The sequence below is a fragment of the Lissotriton helveticus genome, chromosome 3_1 (genome assembly GCF_964261635.1).
Source record: "Lissotriton helveticus chromosome 3_1, aLisHel1.1, whole genome shotgun sequence".
Classification (NCBI taxonomy): Eukaryota; Metazoa; Chordata; class Amphibia; order Caudata; family Salamandridae; genus Lissotriton; species Lissotriton helveticus.
Window position 1 is genome coordinate 634,156,786 of NC_136061.1, and position 22,812 is coordinate 634,179,597.

Genomic DNA, 22,812 nt, shown 5'->3' on the forward strand with positions numbered 1-22,812 from the left:
CAATAGAGGTGTAGAAAGAAGCAAGAGAAGTGCAGAAAAAGACACGTGTGGTGCAGAAAGAAGCAATAGCAGTGCAGAAATAACCAACAGAGGTGCAAAAAGAAGCAAAAGGTGCAGAAAAAGGTAGGAGGGGTGCACAAAGAGGCAAGAGAGATACAGAAAGAAGCCAAAGGGGTACAGAAAGAAGAAAGAGAATTGCTGAAAGAAGCAACAGAGGTGTAGAAAGAAGCAAGAGAACTGTAGAAAAGGCAACAGAGTTGCTGAAAGAAGCAACAGCGTTGTAGAAAGACACAAGAGATGTACAGAAAGAGGCAAGTGAGGTACAGAAAGCAGCAAGAGCAGTGCAGAAAGAACCAACAGAGGTGCAAAAAGAGGCAAGAGCGGTGCAGAAAAAGGTAGGAGGGGTGCACAAAGAGGCAAGAGAGGTATAAAAGAGGCCGGAGGGGTGCAGAATAAAGGAAGAGAAGTACAGAAAGAGGCAAGAGAATTGCTGAAAGAAGCAACAGCGGTGTAGAATGAAGCAAGAGAAGTGCAGAAAGAGGCAAGTGAGGTGCAGAAAAAAGCAAGAGCAGTGCAGAAAGAACCAACAGAGGTGCTGAAAGAGGCGCGAAGGGTGCAGAAGGGGCAAGAGAAGTGCAGAAAGTGGCAACAGAGGTACAGAAAGAGACAAGAGATTTGCAGAAACAGGCAGGAAAGGTGCAGAAACAGGGAACAGGGGTACAGAAAAGGGCGAGAGAGGTGCAGAAATAGAAAAGAGGGGTGCAGAAAGAGGCAAGAGATCTGCAGAAAAAAGCAACAGAGCTGCTGAAAGAGGCATGTGAGGTGCAGAAAGAACCTAGAACGGTGCATAAAGAGGCAATAGAAGTGTAGAAAGAAGCAACAGAGGTGCAGAAAGAGGCAAGAGGGGTAGAGGAAAAGTGGAGAGAGGTGCAGAAAGAAGCAAAAGAGGTGCTCAAAGGAGCATGAGGGATGCAGAAAGAGGCAAGAGCAGTGCAGAAAGAAGCAACAGAAGTAAAGAAAGAGGCAAGAGTGGTGCAGAAAGAGGTCAGAGATGTGTGGAGAGAGTCAGGAGAGTTGCACAAAAAGGGAAGAGAGGTGCAGAAAGGATGCAAAAAGAAGTAACAGAGGTGCCGAAAGAGGTGCAAAAAGAATCAATCAAGTGCATAAAGAGGCAACAGGGGTACTGGAAGTGGCAAGATAGGTGCAGACACAGGCATAAAACGTGCAGAAACAGGGAAGAGGGCTTACAGAAAGAAGCAATTGAGGTGCAGAAAGAGGCAACAGATGTGCATAAAGAGGGAAGAGAGGTGCATAAAGTAGAAGAGATTTGCAAAAAGAGGCAAGGGAAGTACAGAAAAAGAATGAAATGTGCAGAAAGAAGCAACAGAAATGCAGAAAGAGGCAAGAGAGGCCCAGAAGGAAGTAAGAGTGGCTTGCACACCATTAGTACCAATTTACCATCCACATTTAACAATAAGTAACAGGTGACCATTCTAAGTTAGTAAAGGGCTTTCCACCACGCTGTAACACTTGTCCCTGCATTTTTGGTAACGTTTCAGCCGTTTGAGCTAGAAACAAGGCTTTTTTGTTCATATCTGCAGATTAGGGAGCAGATGATGAATGATGTGGCTAATACAGAAAATGAATAATTGTGCGAAAGTCGGCGCAGCCAAACAGTCACAAAATTCCAGTGGCCCTGCTCATACCTCTGTCTAGATCCACAAGTGCTCCTCATGAATTCCTTCTTTTTTAGTCTCACTGAGTTCATAGTTGAGCTTCTATGGAAATGAAGAAGACTAAACCTGAGGTTACCACTCCACAACACAGACTACCATATCACATAATTCCTCTCCATAACACATAATCCCACTCTACATAATTCCTATACACTAAATACCACATACTTTCTATCCACATAATTTCACTGCACAACATAACACATAATTCCACTACACACAACATACATCCACTCCACTCCAAAAAACATTAGTAAAACATTTTTACATTTACAACGCCAATAGCTCTAACTCTAGCAAATGCGAACATATTACATTGCAAACACTTCTTTAACTAGTAGTCACGTATGCAGTAGTGGAGAAAGGGTGCTTGGCCTCCGACCAGCGCTCAGGAATTCCGCTGCGTAGGATTTACAGGAGCCCCCAAAGATCCTCAGGAGTACATTGGACTTCATCCCCAATCCCTTAGTCTGCCAGGAAGTGCATTTTCAGAGTGGTGAAGAAAGGGGGGGGGGGGCATAGCCACCGAAGATTTTTTTGCAATCCCACTGTGTTGGACTTACTGGAGGTAACAAGAGGGGTAGTTGGCCCCCAAGGACATCCTTGGGGGGCAACTATACCTCCTATTACCTCCAGTAAGTCCCACACAGCAGGATTGCTAAATTCTCATAGCAGGCCATGCCCTCTTTGACCACCACTCTGCAAATGCGCTCCCTGATGCGCCCTTGGATGGGGATTGAAGTCTCCTTCGCTGCTGGGGGCCCTTTAGGGGCCAACTGGCCTACCTCTTACCTCCAGTAAGCCACACACAGTGGGATTGCTGAGAGGTGGACGCAGGCCACGCCTCCTTTCTCCACCACTCTGCAAACACGCCTCCTGGTGTGCTCTTGGTTGGTGATAAAATTCCCTGTGGGCCAACTAGCCCTCCTGTTTCCTCCAGTAAGCACCATACAGCTGGATTGCAGAGAGTGCTCAAAGGCAACCCCCCCTTTTTACACCACTCTGCAAATGCGGCTCCTGGCGCATTGCTGCTTGGGGGATAAAGTCCACTTGTGTCCTGAGGTCCTCAGGACACAAGAGGACCTCATCGTACCACCAGCAGTGTACCAAGAGGCACGTTTGCAGAGTGGTGTAAAAAGGGGCATGGCCTCGGACCTCCTCTCTGCAATCCAGCTGTGCGGAGCTTACTGGAGGTACCTGTGGGGCTAGTTGGCCCCCAGGGACCCTCAGGAATCAAGGGAACTTAAAACCCCAATTTAGAACATACCCAGAGGTGCATATGGGCAGAGGGACATGGAGGGGGCTGGGCCTCTGGGTAATGCCAGCTTTTGTTTTTTGGGCTGAGTGGCCCCCCTTTGCATAATTATTTTTGTGCCCCGGGAAACCCATCCCCCAGGGCCTAAGCATTATTTTGTGTTTTTTAAATAAAAAAATGGGAAGGGGGGCAGCGTCCCCCCCCGCCCCCCACCCCTTCCCTGAACCACTATTGGCCCTGGGGACCCAATCCCCCAGGGCCTGGCCTGGTTTTAATAAAAAAAAAAAAAAAACACTTTCCCTGGAGGGGGACCGTGTGGCCCCCCTCCGCTGGGCCAATTATGGCCCCTGGAACCCTATCCCCTGGGGCCTAGCCAACCTTGTTTTTTAAAAATATTTTTGGGAGGGGGCCATGTGGCCCTACTCCTGAGGCCAATTAGGATCCCGGGGATGCCCCGGGCCAGCCTTCCATTTTTTATAATTCTTAAATTAAAGGGGAAGGGGGATGAGTGGCCCCCTCCTGGGCCACTTTTGGCCCCGGGAACCACATCCCCCTGGGCCTGGTCTCACCATTGGGGACCATGGGGGCATTGGGGCTCCCAGCCGGCTCCTCACCTCCTGCGGGAGCCGGCATTTCTTTTGAGCAAGGGATGCTGCTGACATGCAGCTCCCCTTGCTCAAAAGCAATCCTGCTTTGCTTCATTGCGTCAGCGAAGCAAGGCAGGGTTTGCTATGGCAGGGCAGGATCCGGTGGGCACCCCGGGACATTGCAGGAGCAAGCCCTCGGAGGTGGCGGTCCCCAGGGCCTTTAAGGGCTTCAGGAGGGGGGCCGCATGGCCCCCCTCCCTACATTTGCATAGCCCCGGAAAGGTGGTGGTCCCCGGGGCGGGGGGGGGGGGCCGTAACAGACCCCCACATTAACATAATTTGTGCCCCGGGGAGGTGGTGGCCCCCGGAACAGTGTGGGGAGGTGCAGGAGACCCCCGCACAAATTTTAATTATTGAAGACCCACGGAGGCGGCGGTCCCCGGGGCAGTGTGGGGGGCAGTAGCCCCACTCACGCATTTTTTAAATGAAGCCCCGGGGAGGTGGGAGTCCCCGGGGCTGCAGGGGTCCACGTGCTCCTGCGCCTAAATAATAAAGCCCCAGGGAGGTGGCAGTTCCAGGGGCTGCGGGGGCCCCCATGGGCCCCTGCTACATGAAACAGCATTGCCCCCAGGAACTGGCCCACCCGGGGGCTTTCAAAAATGAAGCGTGAGAGCCCCGCTTCGCTTAAAAAAAGAATTTATCATCCTGATTGGCGCACCCAAAGCGAAATCTGATGTTTCTTTAAAAAATGCTTTTTTCGGGCCTGGGGGTCTTTGTTGGACCCTCTGAGCAGACCTAGGGGGTCAGGGTGTTTCTACCCTGCCCCCTTTTCTTGTTTTTCACCTTTTTCTGTACTGTTTTTCTGTGACTCGGTTACCGAGTCAGAAGATGGCTGCCAACACTTCCTGGTTTGGAGTGTTGGCAGCCAATCAAAAGTCAGCTCATGCTCGGGAGGAGTGGTAACTCCTCCTCATGCTCAGATATCGATATTTTTAATTTTTGAATTTCTCTGCAACTACTGAACGGATTTACAGCATTTAAAAAAAAGAGTGCTTTCAAGACCTACCTTTTTGCCAAATTTGGTGTAATTCCATTCACCAGTTCAGGCTGTAGCCGTGTCTAAAGTTCCTATGGAAATTAACATGGGGAAAATGTGTTTTGGGACCTCACTTTTTTCTCAGCCCCCGCTTGGCGAATCACCCCGAAACTTTTAAGACAGGAGTTGACCAGAGCGCCCCATTAGTTTTGAAAAGTTCGCGAAGATTTGCCAAACGGCGCCTAAGATATTGGCAAATCAAAAAATGCTTTTCCTATGGAAACTAGGTCCTAACTATAACTAGCTACTGGCGACCGTCAGTAGGTAATATATATAGTTAAAAAACCAAAGGTTACAGCGATGTTATAGTTAGGCTCAGATTTCAGTGGGTTTTTTTTTGTTTAAAATGTTACGTTTAAACTGACTTTATCACCTTACTATAATTTCATTTGACCTTGTTTTTTTTCCGTGGATTTCTGATGACATCACTTCAAGACATATACCACCACAACACTGGCTTTCACTTCCCCGGCATTCCTGGACACATTAAGAGTTGTTTCCAGGTTCGGTTTCCCCATTTGTGCGCTGACTTTGGTCACATGACCAGTTGTATTTGGGTTCTTTTCCCCTGTGAATAATCCCATTGGTCACTTGACCGTCAGGAAAAGATATGCATGTCTGTCTTCCGGGCACCTAATGAGAGACTGTAGAGCCTTTTGACTACAGGCATTTGCATTTTCTTTTAATTTGTTTCTATATTTTATTTTTCTATATCTTTGTGAGACACCTTGTTAATTTATTTTTTAGGGATGAAACATTTGTTGTGTCGGACCCATTGAAGTCTGTTTTTCTATTAATGATGAGCAGGAATTATGTAAAGTACTTAAGTCTTTTTCCTATGTTTATAGTTAATGCAACAGTGTCTCTCTGGAGTATATAGAGCACACTGTCACAATGTTTCACCAGCTTTGACAAAGACCTTTTGGTTGAATTGCGTCAGCAGTGAATAAATAATCTTTTGGACTAACCTGCAGTCCGGGCTATCCTTGCAGCATGGCTGCATCAGCAGGGGATTTCGATATGCTTGATGGGTCCTGCACCTGTCTGCCCAGCACCAACCTCAAGAGGTGGATGTGATCAGAGCAGAGCAGGAATTTTCTTTCGCAGAGGTATCCGATTTCCGATTCCTGCCACCGTTGAAGAAGTGACACTGATCTGGCTTCCGAAGCACGCGTCAACTGGAGAGCTGCTACTGTTGCACGTCTCATCCCGGAGGCAGCACACCGTGGAAACGCATCCGACACTGTAACTATCTTTCACTGCAGAGGTCCCTACTGCAGCGTGATATCCACTACACGATTAAGACGGCAGATTGTTTGTTATCAGTTAGGTGAATCAGCACGTTTGTTTGGGACATTGAAACATTGTTTGTTTTTTACGTGCCAGGAGAGAAACGTAGCACATCCATTTCCAAAGAGGGTGCCGGCATAAGCGGGCACTTCACGATGTGCGAGACCATACGCAAGCGACAGGGCCTCACAAAATACCTACTTAAAGAGGAGGAAGATGTGAGGAGTGCGGATATCACTGCCGAAGCAGTGGGTATTCGCAATTACAATAAAACTGTGAAACAAACACTAGGGGTTTAAGAGAAGCTCCGCAAAAAAGAAATCAATCGCATCTGGAAAGTGATTTTGCTTGACAACTACATAGAAGTGGGAAGAGTCCCAAGAGGGTTGCGCATCCTGATCACACCAACATATCAGGACCCACATCCAAGGCTTTTGGAAGAATAGTCAGCTTTGATGGCCTGTACATGCAAACAGATGTGGGTCTGCTCTCAAAATATGCAGCCATGGAATTGGAGCAGGTGACAGAGGATTTAAAGAACATGAAGGAAATGCTGACCACACATCCACAGCAGGAGGATATACAGAACTTCTACAAAGAGATGGATTGGATACTCTCCAAGTATGAGGAGGAAATAAAGACTGAAAAAGAAATGGAAATTTACACGAGACAAGATAGATTATGCTTCAGGTCGCATCCTGACTTTAAGCAGAAAGTGTGACTTTGCGAGAAAAGAATTCAGGTGCACATGTGCCCTCATACAACAAGAGGCAGCAACATCAGAGTCTAGCTCCGATAGCTCGGATTTGGACGAAAGACAAATTGCTTCTGGGAGTGGCCCGCTCCATTTACAACATTGGAGGAATGTCGTTTTTTTACATCAGAACCAGGGACCAAGAAAAAAACCACGAAAAGACAAAGAAAAAGAAGAAAACAATGCAAAAGGAAAGGGGCAGAGGAGGATAAGAAAACACAGAAGCTGCATGGGAAAGGAGTTCGGTACAGCAAGAGAAGCAAGTGATGGGTGAGGCAACTTTTACAGTTTTCAAGTTATCAATTTATACTCCAATACTTTTACTCCTGATGAACAATCACTGCTGGAATTAGGTCTCTCTTTCTGCCCCACGGACAATCTTGACTACTCGCGCCCCAGCATGGACATGTTTTTGTTTGTCAGAAAACTCAAACTCCTAAATATCAATACTTTGCAAGGGTCCAGGGGGGTGTGAGAGGGAACTATGATGGAGTACAACGCTACCCAATCTGACACGCCCTCTAATCTCCTATCCATTAGAGATTTTGGGGGCTTGGCTTCCCTTAGGGAATTGGAACTAGGCAATAGGGATTGAGCCTCTGAGAGGGACTCTTAAATATCCTTGATCTGAAGAGTGAGAGGAGAAGATGTAGTAATTTTAAGCCGAAATCCAGATTTAATCCCAACAACCCCATGATAACATTGACTCCTTCCATGAGGCGGTGGTACGTGACATTTTAGAACTGGAAGGTAGAAATACAAATCATGCTGCCGCAAATCTAACTAAAGGCCAAGAAGCAGCACTGGAATCCCTTTAACAAGCGACTTCCTTTGTGATTAACTCTTCCGACAAAGGGGGGAATGTGCTGTTGGATGTCAAGAAATATATGGCTGAAGCCAAGAGACAGCTTGATTTTTCCGGCAGCTACACTAAGACCAATGCCGGCCAATATGATTTCACCATTGTGTTCACAATATACTTTCCAAATGGAACACCCTTGGGCTTTTGACTTTTGAGTCATGATGAACGATTGCTTTTAATAGTTAAGAAACCTGTCACTCCCTGCTTTTATATGTTGCCTAAAGTACATAAACACGGCACCAACTCACCAGGCAGGCCTATCATTTCAGCCAATGACAGTCTCTTAGAGAAGGCCTCAATTAATCTAGACTACTTCCTATTCCCTTATGTTTGCGGCTTACCCTCTTACTGCTGAGACAGTATGGATTTTATATCTAAGGTCTCGGGCATTCCATGACAATCAAACAATATCTTTTCCACAGTGGATGTCGTCTCACTGTACACGTGCATCCAGCATGATCTGGGTATTAAAACCTGCAACCATTTCTTTAGGGACAGACCCATAGCTACATACAACCACACTAACATTTTGCTTGATATGCTCTAGTTCTGCCTGGAAAACAACTATTTCCTGTTTGGCAAGCAGTGGTATAGGCAACTCACCAGGACTGCTATGAGCAGTTGCTTCGTGCTGAGCTATGCCTGTATGTTCATGGGTTGGTGGGAATCGGAATGTGTCGGGTCTAAGGGTGTTGATCAATACAAAAAACATCTGGTCCTTTGGACCAGATACATTTATGATATTTTTCTCATTTGGGATGGCCCTCAACTGATCTTAGATTAGTTCCTGGATGCTATATCCATCAATGATCTGAACCTTAAGTTCACAAGCAAAACCAGCACCAACAGGATTGATTTCCTAGATGTACTGGTGGTAGTGCTCAATGACACCATACAGATGAGCTTACACAGAAAGGAGACGGCCAGCAACAGCATCCTTCTTGCTAGAAGCCACCCCCCCCCCAACTTAAATGCAGCATTCCCTACCGGGAACTCCTTCACACGAGGAGAAACTGTAGCACATTTGTAGCTTACAAACTAGAGGAGGGTAAGATGGTAGGCAGATTCCTGCAGAGAGGTTACACACGCAAGGTTTTGGAAGATGCTAGACATAAAGTTAGTGGAGTGAAGACAGAAACCTTGCTTAAACACAAATCACATAGGAACACCAAACCTGAGATCAGGCTCATCACCACCCATAACTCTAATTGCACTGAGGTCTAAGCCATAGTCAGGAAACACTGGCATTTAGTCAGATTGGACCCCTCCATCTGCAAACTGGTGAGCCGGAGCCCATAGATCACATATCGGAGAAGCAACTCACTGAGAGACATGCTGGTATACACCTCGATTGAACCAGGCCAAGTGCAAAGCAGTACATGGTTGAGGGAACTCCCTGTGTTCCACAAATGTGGAAGATGCAAGGCGTGCAACCATAGCACCAATGTCAAGGTTGTTCCCTTGCCTAATGGCAAACCGATACAAAAGGGGATGATGGATGGAGTGTTTGAACAAATCAAACACTCACCCCCAGTCAACTGATCTGGGTTTAATCCATCACCATTCTTTAGTTCACTCAGCCACCCCAGTTCAAACATGGCTATATGCAAATCAGTCTGACCCTGTGCCCCATGGGAACAGTCCAGCCCGAACTGCCAAGCCATGTCTTCCCTGGACCGGAAACAAGCATCCTGGGACCGGTTTCGGATTCATAATCCTCATCAGCCAGGCTATCTTGAATCCAGTGGCCAAGTGAACAAGGGACTCACGTCTGAGCATACCCTGCCACACTTAGGGCGAACAAAGCGATACAAAAGGGGATGATGGACGGAGTGTTTGAACAAATCAAACACTCACCCCCAGTCAACTGATCTGGGTTTATTCCATCACCATTCTTTAGTTCACTCAGCCACCCCAGTTCAGACATGGCTATATGCAAATCAGTCTGACCCTGTGCGCCATGGGAACAGTCCAGCCCGAACAGCCAAGCCATGTCTTCCCTGGACCGGAAACAAGCATCCTGGGACCGGTTTCGGATTCATAATCCTCATCAGCCAGGCTATCTTGAATCCAGTGGCCAAGTGAACAAGGGACTCCCGTCTGAGCATACCCTGCCACACTTAGGGTGAACAAAGCGATACAAAAGGGGATGATGGACGGGGTGTTTGAACAAATCAAACACTCACCCCCAGTCAACTGATCTGGGTTTAATCCATCACCATTCTTTAGTTCACTCAGCCACCCCAGTTCAGACATGGCTTTATGCAAATCAGTCTGACCCTGTGCCCCATGGGAACAGTCCAGCCCGAACTGCCAAGCCCATGTCTTCCCTGGACCGGAAACAAGCATCCTGGGACCGGTTTCGGATTCATAATCATAATCAGCCAGGCTATCTTGAATCCAGTGACCAAGTGAACAAGGGACTCACGTCTGAGCATAATGGCAACAACACAAGATTAGGCCTTTCATTAACTGCAATAGTGAATACGTAGTTTCTGTTTTGATTTGTGTGTGTGGCCTGAAATATGTGGGAAGCACAATATTTTCGGTTAAAGAACAAGTCGTGGAGCATCTCAGGGCCATTAGGAATAATGATGTGGCATATCCCATGGCCAGGCATTGTAACACCTTACATAGTTCCATTAATACAGAGAATCTTAAATTCTCCTTTTTTGGAATTGACAGGGTTCCGGCCAAGACGCGAGGTTGCGACAGAGAACGGCCACTCAGAAAACTGGAATTCCGATACATAATCAGTCTCAATAGCAAACACCTGGGAGGCCTCATCCAGGATGAGGATCTCCATGTCCATCTAGGATAGCACCCTCGCTGTGTCTTCTAAACCCCCTTTGTTCCTGTTTTCTTTCGCTAGCCCCTTCACCCACTATTCCCTATCACTTGCTGCATACTCTCACATTTATTCTAGGGACATGGTTTATTCTGGCACTTGTCAATGTAAGATCCAGGTAACGGCACAAGGACATCTGTGCAAGTTGAAATAATACAGCTCACTGTTTGTGGTCTCTACAGAGCGGGCACATGTAACGCTGTTTATATAATCAGGGAGTAGACAAAATATTTTGAGAACGCTTGAGTTTGTAACTTGAATGTCATGCTACAACCTGCTGGTTGAATTTTAATAATGAGTATGCAAGAGCGATCTACCCACAGCAAGACAATGCCATTAAGTCATTTGACAGGTACACAGCATTTGCGGAGTGAAACTTACAGAGAGCTCCCGCCTAGTTGGCTACGCGATGCCCATTGTTCATGTTGATACACATTATGAGCTGCAATTGTACAACTTTATTTTATCCCTTAATAGCATTAGATGCTTTACACAATATGACGTATTTAAGTTGTCATATTTGCACACCAAGATGGGTACATCGCCATTCCAAGATGTCAGCCATTACCTAACAATAGGAATATAGCCCTATGCCGCAATGTAGAACTTCCGTGTATGTATTATCATGTTGACTTACGTATGCCGAACATTGCCAGCCCAATTTTGCTTAAAATTGTCTTTCTTTATATTGTTGGATGAATATACATATGACATATACGTTTTCCACTGTGGTAAAAATACCGTTTCAAGATGTACGCCATCACCAGAAGAATGTGTAGTAACATTGTCCTCTGTCTGTGTTTATTATTTGCTCGTGAAACTTTATTAAGCGAATGTAATGACGTGCACTTTTACACGTGATCAAGGCTCTGTGCCGAAACGCGTTGTGTGGATTAAATCACAAACTTCAGAACTTTGGGCTGCCTGTTTTATTGGAGATAGATTTCTCAAAAGAGGCTATAATAGCAATAGCAGATACTCTCAATAGAGTGAGGAAATTAACGAGAAAGACTCTTCTCACTAAAGAGAAAAGACAGGACAGAGCCAATGAGGGTAAAAATAATTTCAGAATGATTACTACCTTTTCGGATAATGCCAAAGATTTTTTTTTTTTTGATTTTTCAAAAACCTTTATTTGTATCCTCAAAGAGTACACCGCTATTCAGCCAACAACCCTGAGGCAGGCAGCACAGGTTACATCAGAACACAGCAAGATATTAATTTGTGTACTCTTGCGCAGATAATCGACTTATTACTATATTCAACAACTAACAATAACATACGTGAGAGATTGTCACAAGTCAGCATAATCTGATCCAATTAATTGTCCCTGAGTCCCGTTGCCCGCAGTCTCTGGTTCGAAACATGGAGCCCATCTCTCCGCCCCCCCATCCCTCCATCTATAGTTGCCCCAATCTCTACCCTCAGTCACTCTCACCACCTTCTGAACTAGCTAGCCAGTCCACCAATGGTTGCCAGATGTCGGCAGGCCTAGAGCGGAGTGGCATCAATTCCCAATACGCCGACAGCTGGTCTTTGCAGTACATTGCAGATTTTATCCAACCAGATATCGTAGGCGGGGACTTCTGCTTCCATTTGAGTGCTATCTGTCGCTTGGCGAGTAAGAGCAGTAGGGCCACCAGCTTTCTGGATGCGCCAGGCACAGGCAGCACAAATCCCAGTAGTCCCACGAGTGGGTCAAGACCCATGCGTATATCCACCATCTGACCTATAGTACGAAAAATGTTCTCCCAGTATGTGCGTATTTGGCCACAGTCCCAAGACAAGTGAATTAATGTAGCCTCTCTCTCACCACATCTCCAACAAAAGGCATCAGTCATCAGTCCCATCTTAACCAGTTGTAGGGGTGTGCGGTACGTTCTGTGCAAATAATTAAAGTGTATGTGCCTCAGCCTATAGTTGGGCGATAGGTGTTCTAGTTGCGTGCAACAGAACGTCCATTGTTTTTCCGATATGCTGATACCCGCCTCCCTCTCCCAGGCCATCCTCGAGTCAGTGTGAGGGACAGGTGTCGCGTTTTGTGTAGCCCTGTAGATCCTCGTGATCAATTTATGCGAGGAGGCATTCGATAGTACATCTTCCAATGCCGCTAGTGTCGGCGGGACCTCCGGGAAGACCGGGTATCTACGCTTGCACGCAGCCCGCAGTTGGTAATACAGTAAGAGTTCCGAAGCCGTCGGGTTCGTGGATTCAGTCATGTCTTGTAGCGCTATAAAAACGTCATCCGGGTACAGATCGCCCGCCACCTTCAGGCCTCTCTCACTCGCCCTACGGACCACTGCCGCGTCCATGAGCGGTTCCAGTAGTGGGTTGCCGTCTAGTGGCATGCTCGGTGCATACAGCTCGCTCACGCCCGCTCGTTTGGCAATACCCGCCCAAGCCCAGCGCACCACCTCCACGGTGTCGATGTCCTCCTGGGATCGTTTATACTTTTTGTACACCGCCGCCTTGAGGGGGCAGGGGGTTGCCACGTCCGTCTCTATGGCCACGTGCGGTTGGTACGGGATCGGGTGGTGCCAGTAATATAGATACTGGGCCTGCGCACTATAGGCATAAAGCTCAAAGTCTGGCGCAGCCAGACCCCCCTGGCGGAACGGGAGAGTAAGGAGGTTCCAGGCCACTCTAGGTTGCCTACCCGCCCAGACCAGTTCTATGATAGCAGACCGAATCCTGCGAAAAAATGCCACCGTTAGTGGCAGGGGTATGTTTATGAATAGATATAGGAATTTGGGGACCACCACCATTTTGGCTATAGCAATGCGACCCGTCAGCGAAAGCGGGAGCGTCTTCCATTTTTTTACTTTGCCCTCCAGCCAGTCCATTGCCACACCAAAGTTGGAGAGCCAGATGTCATGTATAGTGCGGCTCACTCTAATACCCAAGTATTTGACGTCCTCCATTACCCAGTCTATCGGAAATTCAGTATGGCACTTGATCGTGCTGTCTGTTAGCGGTAGCATGGTTGACTTTGACCAATTGATATTGATCCCAGTGAGGCCGCTATATCGAAGCACCTCCCTCATCAGTGGGTCAAAATTCTCCTCCGGATTCATCATATAAATTGTAACGTCGTCCGCGTACAGGGAGATAAGCAGACCACGCGACGTGAAGCCGATGCTTCTCTGGGTATGGTGTTGCCTCATTCGTGCCGCAAGCGGTTCCATAGCTATGGCAAATAGTAAGGGAGAAAGCGGACATCCCTGCCTCGTCCCTCTCGTAATTCGGATAGAGTCTGAGGTCTGACCGTTCACACGAACCCTTGCAGTCGGGCTATTATATAGAATGCCTATGCGCTTGGCAAACAGTGGGCTAAACCCCATTCGGGTAAAGAGGGCGTTCAGGAACTTCCATTCGAGAGAGTCGAATGCTTTAGTCGCATCGAGTAGCGCGGCAGCGGCCTTCGCCTTGGGGTCCAGTTAGTGGAGTAACCCGAAAAGTACTCTCAGGTTATGCGATGTGGATCTCTCTAGGACGAAACCCGACTGGTCTGAGAGTGCTATTTGTGGCAGCATATATTTGAGTCGGTCCGCCAACAGTTTCGCATAAATCTTGGCGTCTACGTTGATGAGCGAAAGGGGACGGTAGGAGTCTGGATCGGTGGGGTCCTTATCGGGCTTGAGTAAGGTAATGATCAGCGCCTCACGCATTGATTGTGGAAGTATCTCTGTTTCAACCGCCTCCTCGAAGACCTTGTATAGTCAAGGTACTAAAATATCGGCATACTCCTTGTAGAAATCTGACGTCAAACCGTCTGGTCCTGGTGCTTTACCAGGCGGCATACTCGCTATTATTGCCCTTATGTCCTCCTGTGAGAACGGTAGGTCCATGTATTGTCTGGCCCCATTGTTAAACCAAGCCAGAGCGATTGTGTCTAGGTAGTCCGTAAGTGTTTGGTCGTCCGGCGTGATCTTGGACGTGTAGAGTGTGCGGTAGTAGTCAGTCATGACCTTGAGGATGGCCTGGGGTTCCCTCACCATGTCCCCTCTCTCGTCCCTTAGTTCCAGTACATAGGCCGCCCCCCTCGGTGTTCGAAGCATGTTGGCCAGTGTCCGGCCTGCCCTGTCTCCCTCCCCGTATCTCCGGGCCTGACCATCTCTCGCTAGAAAGGACACCTCCCTATCTGCCTCTTCCTGGTATTGCGTGAGTTTCGCTCGAAACTCGGCCCTGACCCTGTCTGTAGGCGTCTCCTGAAGTAATGCCTCAAGCGCTGCCAATTCGGTTTCTAGTGTTTGTAAGGTGCCCCTGATGGAACGGAGTACCCCTGTTTTCAGAGACATGCAGCATCACCTCGTCACCACTTTACATGCCTCCCAGAGTGTGCCTGGGGAGTCCACCGAGCCCTCATTTAGTTCAAAGTATTCCTCCAGTTTTTCCCTCAATTCCTGCTTGAATACCTGGTCTCGAAGCGCCCGGGAGGGGAATCTCCAGCTGAAGGGCTGAATGTACTGCGCTGGGGTGGACAAAGTAAGACAGACCGGGGCATGATCAGAAAGTGACCTTGGCAGGTGTGTCACATCAGTCGTCAGTGTGTGGACATCCCCGGATAGTAGCCAGTAGTCCAATCTGGACCACGCGGCTCTATGTATTGTTAGACATGTGCCCTCTCGGGCCCCTGGGTGCAGTACCCTCCATGAGTCGACCAACTGAGCATCAGAGATTATGTCCCAGAGTGTTGCCGCCGCCTTGGGGTGATGTTCCCTGGTCGTCCCCTGTCTGTCCAATGTATCTGATAGTACCACATTGTAATCTCCTCCCCACACAACCGCGGCCTGTCCTCGGGCCTGTATTTTGTACCAAAGGTCACTGTAGAACTCACGGTTGTCATCATTAGGTCCATACACATTCACCAATATCATCCGCATGCCACAGAAATTCCCCACCAGTAATATATACCTCCCCTCAGCATCTAGTACCACCTCAGACGTTTTCCAGTGGAGGCCTCTCCTAACCAGGATCGCCACCCCACGAGAGTAGTTGGAGTAGGGCGCATGTATAACCTCTCCCCACCTACTATGTCGGAGCAGCGCATTAGCATTAGCAGTCAGGTGGGTCTCTTGCAGAAAACATATGTCTATAGCCTTCCTCAGTAAGAAGGCCTGGACCAGCCTGATTTTACGCCTGTCATTCAATCCGCGCACGTTCCAGGTTAACAGTTTAATGTGAGCCATATCCACAGCGTCAAGTGGGTAATTTTACTCCCTGCAGCTTTTTTACACATCAGGACAGAGTACAATCTAAAGCGATCAGGCACCTGACACCTCCGGCCAACAAGCGACCCCTGGAGCCCAGTGTATTTGTCTGCGCTGGCAGTCGCTGCATGCTTCTCAACACTCTCAACATAACAAAAAACAACAGTGCAATTCAATCCCAAACCCCCCCAACCCCCTCCCGCTCCAACCCCCCAATCAGGTCGTGCAGATCCACCCCCCCTCCCACCCAGACATCAAGCACCCTATAGGGCATCTCAATAGAACCAGTCCAGTGGGAATCATCCCTCGGGGAACGCAGGTCGTACGCTCACTAACCCTGTACTTTTGCCAGGGCGACCGAGCGCCAGCCTGGCAGTGATCCCGCGAGGACCTCCCCCTGCTCCCCACACGCAACTACATAGGTCCACTTATCTGTATAGGGAAGGTTAGCAGTGTCTCAATTCGGCAGCTGACCCTTCCGGCTTCCACTTCGTTGGTGGCACCGCAGATAATTCGAAGTCCATATCCCTGTCACTCAATGTCACTTAGTCTGGCTTGCGCTTCCGGCTCCTCGGGTGGTAACTGGTTTTTCTGGTCCCGTGACAATTGCTTCGCATATTGCAACGCCGCCTTAGCGTCCACAAAAAAGTAAGGTTTGCCTGGACCCTGTACCCTCAGTTTGGCAGGGTAGATTAGCGAATATTTGGTTCCAATTTGCTGAAATATCTTTTTGGCCGGGACAAATTCTCTCCTTGCTGCCTGAACCTGCATGGTGAAGTCTGGGAAGATCGATATGTGATTGCCCTGATACTGAAGATCTTTCACGTCCCTCGCCATGCGTAGAATGGTATCACGGTCCCTATAGTTCAGGATGCGCGCTATTATTGCTCTTGGCATTGCACCCGGCTTGGGCTGGGGGCCCAATGTCCTGTGCGCCCTTTCGACCAGGAACATTTGAGAGAGACCCGTCCCGAAAAGTTCCGACATCATAGTCTCTACATATACTTCCATTTTTACGATATTGGTCGATTCCGCCACACCCGTGATGCGGACGTTGTTGCGTCTTGAGCGGGCCTCCAAATCTTCGTTCTTCTGCTGGATTAGCGTCAGTACCTTGTCCATGCCGCGTAATTTCCTATCCATGGCAGTGTGACCCTCCTCCGTTTCGGACACACGCGTTTCCAGCACGCCCACTCTGCCGTCCTGTTTGTCTATCCGCCTGGTCAGACTGTCCATGCGAGCTGCCAAGTCATCCATCTTGTGGTCTATTCCTTGGAGACTCGTTTTTAGCTCCTGAAACATGGACTTTATTTCCGATGTTTGCGAGCCCCCTTGATCGCTCTTCGCGGCCTCCTCCTCCGACTGTTCCTGGCCAATGGTCTTTTGTTTGGTCTTGTCGAATGTGAGCCTCGGCTGCCTCGTGTCGGGTTTCCCCATCGCTGCTACCAACCGCGATAGGGGGAGCTTCAGATTCACCCCAGGTCACTAGCAATGGCACACGCGGTTTATCAAATCACCCCTCGTCGTCCGGGCGAACAGCAGCCAGCGATTCAGCGCCAATCCGACCAAGCTCCAATGCCTCTACAGGGTCACACAGTGGAAACAGTCTTCGATTCAGTGGTGCAGGGTCGATTCAACCCCCGGTGTTCCCACTTGCACACAGGCTGTGTCTGTGGGATATTGCACTGGGGCTCCAGTAGTACAAAATGGCGTCCTGTGCCTCAACACTATGCCCCGTCCCACTGATTTCGATGGCTAGGGCCGAGGCTATGTCACTTTCCACTTCCCACTTCAGCGGGTGAACTGTGACCCCAGGGGGCGGCAAGGCGAATGAGAATTTCTATAGGGATCAGGTCTTGTGCAATCGCCGCTGTCACTCAGAACGTCCGCCCGCCCTGCCAATATGTCGGGCTCTGCGCAGAGACGTTATCACAGGCTCAACCTCGCTGGGCACATCAGGTTCTAGTCCCACTTCCAGCCTTCCCCGTCAAGGACCTCACCGGGCCGGCCGCCGAGCGGACGGTCAGAGCTGCGACCTGGCCGCTCGTCCACGTGTTGTGCCTCCGCCGCGGGACAGTCCCTCTCGGTATCTTCCCTCCGGATCTGCGAAGCGTGCAGTCACTCACAACGATGTCTCCCGCAGCCTGGCAAGCGATTGTGGAGCTCATGCACCGGCCCCTTGCGTCCGGCGCCCGATTCCCTCTGCGTCTCGCCGCTCACGTCCGGGCCCGGACTCACGCGAGGTCCCGGCTTCCGTTTTGTAACCAGGCCGCCACTCCGCACGTAGGTAGTCCGCTGTCACAGTAGTCAGGCTCTCAATCCGCTCAGCTTTTCGCCACCGGTAAGCTTCCCCGTCACGTGCAGTTCACCTGAGGGGGAAAGGTCCGGGTTATCACACCAGAATTGCGAATAAATTGCGGATTTATGTGCTCGGTCGGCAGAGCTGCGAGATCAAGCAGCCATTCCGCCTCGCGTCCAAGCCACGCCCCCCTAATGCCAAAGATTTAAGATCAATACTGATGCGCAATTGGCATATCCTAAAAACTGATAGTGTAATGGGGACGATATTCCATCGGCTCCCCTGATTACCTTCAGAAGGGCACGATCAATAAAAGATGATTTGGTGCAGAGTCACTTGCAAGCAGAAAATAAGAAGTTAGGAACCCTAAGGGAGCTTAATGGTTTCTACCCATGCAGTAAATGCAAGGCTTGCATAAACAGCAAACGCACATTGTCCTATGAAGTAGCAGGATTACCTAGACCTAGACCCATTTCAAAATTTCTCTCATGTCACACCAACTATGTGGTGTATTGCCTACAGTGTCCGTGTGGCTTACGCTACATAGGGAGTACAATCAACTCTGTGAAACTTAGAATATTGGAACACATGAGGACAATCGCTAAAGGTCATGTTAATTACCCGGTAGCGAGGCACTTCGCTGAGAAGCATAACAGCAATAGGGACCAATGGCGTTATTATGGTCTAGATCAGGTACCAGTACAAATTAGAGGGGGAGACAGAGTCAGGAAGCTCAGAAGGCTGGAATCAAGATATATAATAGATCTGGGAACTAAGACACCGAATGGACTTAACATGGGTGAAGAAATGATGGTCCATTTAGAAGATTAATATAGTGCAAGAATTGCATGTTATCAGTTACAGAGTTTATTATTGAGTCATATTGGAAATGTATATTATTTGTGTCTTTATCAAGAGGGTTTGCCGATACATGGCTGCATCATCATTTAACTTTACAAACTTAGCCGATACACGGCATAATGGTTACGATAACAGTTTATTATTGCTGGTATTGAAACGGGACAAAGCTGAAATTGCTATGTATATCCGTTGTTTAATAGTGTCAGTATCAAGTTATTTACCTGAACTTGTGTCACTGTTAACATAAAAAATTATAAAGTTTGATTGTATAGTGTTAAGATGGCCGCCGCGAAATGAATGTTAAGGCCTTTCTTGATTTTCATGACACAATGTGATCATGTGACCTTTTGTACAGCCAATAGCTTAAAAGAATATGTTTTAATGGCGACTTTTATGAAATACGAGACTAAGCCATAGGCAAAACGCGTCTTTTTCATGTTTGCGTCCATGAATTATTTTTGGGAAATAAACCCATTTTGGATGCAGTAAACCCTGTGAGTGCCTTTTCCTGGACATTGAAAGGTGGGAAATTGAGCGTTATATATATATTTTTTTCAACTGTGCTTCAGCAGCAGTAAGCAGCTCCCGCCCTGCCACAAAAAACTTTCGGACACGGACCATTAAAGTTAGTGCTTAAAATGTATTCCTCAGTAGCAGAATTATGCCGCATGACGTTTCGGCTCCGTGGAGTCATGCTCACATGTTTCCTTAGTATTTGCTCCTTCTGCCTTCTCTCGCCCTATGCAGAGGTTTGCTTGTGGTTGGCGGAGAGCGCCAACATCGATATAAACTTGTTCCGTACCAGTAAAGCGATCACTCAGAGTTTGGCATACACCCTTGGTTGAAATGTATTCCAGGTTACGCGTTTCACTCACACAGCGAGCTTGGTCGCACAATGAAACTTGGGGCAACACAATCAATACATAGATGGTGTAAACATAAACAGAGGATCAATAAAAGGTACGTTTTTTTCAGCCGAACTGTTATCCATTTTAGAGTGGGTTACCTTTAATGGTTCTAGAAGGTGTATTACTTCATACTCCAAATCCAGCTGGTAAAATGGTCCTTCCGTGTACAAATTAAGTAATAATTAAATTATAAACTTAAGTGGTCAAATGAGCGGCTAGGTCTGACCTGTGTTTAATAGTGTTTGTTCTCAAACCTAAGCGTCTCTAGAAGCCATGTTATAACGTGCATGTGCGCTACCTAGTGAATAAAGTGTATCATCTTCTTGTGCATATGCAGTTACACTACATAGTTGTGTAGGGGTATGTTTGTCATCAAACTGTTGAGCTAGTAGAGTATAGTATCAATGCATTGGTGCCCAGGGTGTGGATTATACAGTATGCGGCAGAGGGAAAGAGTGAATGATATCCATTCTGCATAGTGCCTGGGTGAGCCGGCTTATTAGATCGGCATAAGCCAATGTGATGTTAATCTTCTTGCCCGGTGTCAGGTTTAGCCCTTTATATGAGACTCATGCACTCCCCTGAGCAGTGAGGTGTACCTCGTTGCTCTCCGTTATGTGGCAGTCTAAAAGCTACATTCTACCTCGTTCTAAAGGAATCCCTTCGGCTTAGTGCCTAGGTGAGCCATTCTGTTGGGTCTGATAGACCCATTGTAATATTCTATGTTTGGCCTGGTGCCAGGATTAGCCCTGTACCTGAGACTAATGCGCTCATCTCAAGTCTCAAATCTCTGTTGCCCCCTCTCTGTGTGTATTCAATCTGTTTTATTGCAAATAAAGTAAGGAGGGAACTATTGGAAAGATGGTACTCAGCGAAATGTCTGGCTACATGGTAATGGGGGTCTTTGTTGGTTATGGCCCTCATATGTTCCAACACCCGTTTCTTGGTGGCTAGGGTTGTACTGCCTACGTATTTTTTCTTACATGGGCATTCACGAATATAGATGGTGATTATTGTGCCACATGTAAGAAATTGTTTTATGTTTTTTTCTCCTGTTGGAGTAGTATAGATCTTCCTCATGGAACTGTTCCTGCAGGCATTGCAGTGGCCACAGGGGAAGAACCCTTGGAGATTAATCTGAGAGTTCAGGTTTTTGTTGGTGATAGCCCCTTTGACTAGGAAATCTTTAAGATTGCTCCCCTTCCTGTAGGTTATCTGTGGTCTCTCCTATATGGTGTGGCCTATCACTGGATCACTGGCCAAGATATTCAGGTTACGTGTCAGGATTTTGGATATGGCCTTTGACTCCTTATTCTACGTAAGGATCACTCTAGTTGTTGTATCTTCCTCAATCGTCTTTTTGTCTCTCAGCGTTTCATTTCTCTCAATTTTATCAATTTTATCTTTAGCTCTTTGTAAGACCCAGTTAGGATACCCTCTCTCTCTGAACCTTTTCATCATGTTCTCTTGTTCATTAAGAAAACGTTCTTGGGTGCTGCAGTTTGTTCTTGCTCTCAACAGTTCTCCAAATGGAATGCTCTATTTCAGTGTTTCTGGGTGGCTGCTGAGAGCGTGAAGCAGGCTGTTCCCGGCAGTAATTTTTCGATGGAGTTTGGTGGTTATCCTGTTATCTGTGATCTCCACCACTACGTCTAGAAATTCAATCTGCTTTCCACTTATGGAGTAAGTCAGGGTAAGATTACAATCATTGTTGTTCAATTCTCTGATCATGTCTCTGGCTCTGCCTTCACTGCCTTTCCACATCACAAAAAGGTTGTCAATGTACCTACACCACCTTATAACCCTGTTGCCACCGGGGTCATGTTCCAGTTTTCTTAGGACCTTCCCTTCCTATACCCCAGAAACAGATTAGCAAAACTTGGGGCAAAACAAGTACCCATTGCAGTACCAAGTATTTGTTTAAACAGGTACCATTGAATAAAAACATGTTATTGAGGCGTGTCAGGACTAGGGCGGCTTGCGGTCTAGGGCCCGCCCCATTCAGGTGTCCCAAGCACTTCCTGTGTGGTAAAGTGCACTATTCTCCTTTGGGGGGTCGTTGGTGGCACAAGTGTTTAACCCTATAATGCTATGCACACTTTGTATAACTTGTATAACAGTTTAATGTACCTCTGTCCGCCTAATGCGTGAGGTTCGGCAACCTGAACGCGTCCGCGAGATGCGTGAGGTTTGGCAACCTGAACGCGTCCGCGAGATGCGTGAGATTTGGCAAGACGTCGCATCGCTTACGGGAAAACACGGAACGTGGTCACGTTGATGTACGCGACCACACCCAATCCCCTTTGCTCACTATTCTGGGGATCTTGGTGGTGTTGCAGCTGTTCCCAGGTGCTCCAACTTGGGGAATTTTCTAGAAGGAGTTTTTGGCAGTCTTTTGCAGATCGTTTGTGTCTTTGGCAGCAGGTAACCAGTTTGGAGAGCCGTTTTCCTAACAAGAGCTGCAGTAAGAGGAAGGCTGATTCCGGGAATCCAGAGAGGCTGACACACCCTTCCAGTTAGTAGAGTAGGTCGTACTCTACAGGTAGGAGAAAGTGAAAACTTTCAATTTTAAGGTTAACTTAAATCATCAAAGTGGAAAAAAGAGTATATTTATTCTGATTTTTGGAAATTCTTAGCGCAAAGGTTCTTTGAGATATTTCATGTTAAAAAATATAAGAGAGCAAATATTCGTCTTAGTTCAAGTTTAAAAGATGTTTAGATTTTTCTAATTCATGGTTCTATGGATAAATCGAGACGCTTGCAAATTTGCTTGGTCGCAATTCAGAATTGAATGGTCGCAAATTCTGAACAGTTATTTGCCATTTATGCTGAGATTGTCTCTTTTGAGGAAAATAAGAGATTTAATGAAAGTGATTATTTGCTGATGTGTTTAAGATACAACATAAAGAGGTTGCACAGATTGTAAAGAGTCTATTTACAAGATAGATCAGTCGCAAGTTTCTTTGTTATTATTTCTTTTGGGAACAAGTTGTTAGTTAAAGTGCAAAGGTGATAACAATCTTTTTATTGACAACAGAAATACTATTGTTCCCAAAATATTATTTTTATAATTGTCTAAGAGTCGAGTGAAGCATTAAGAAAACTC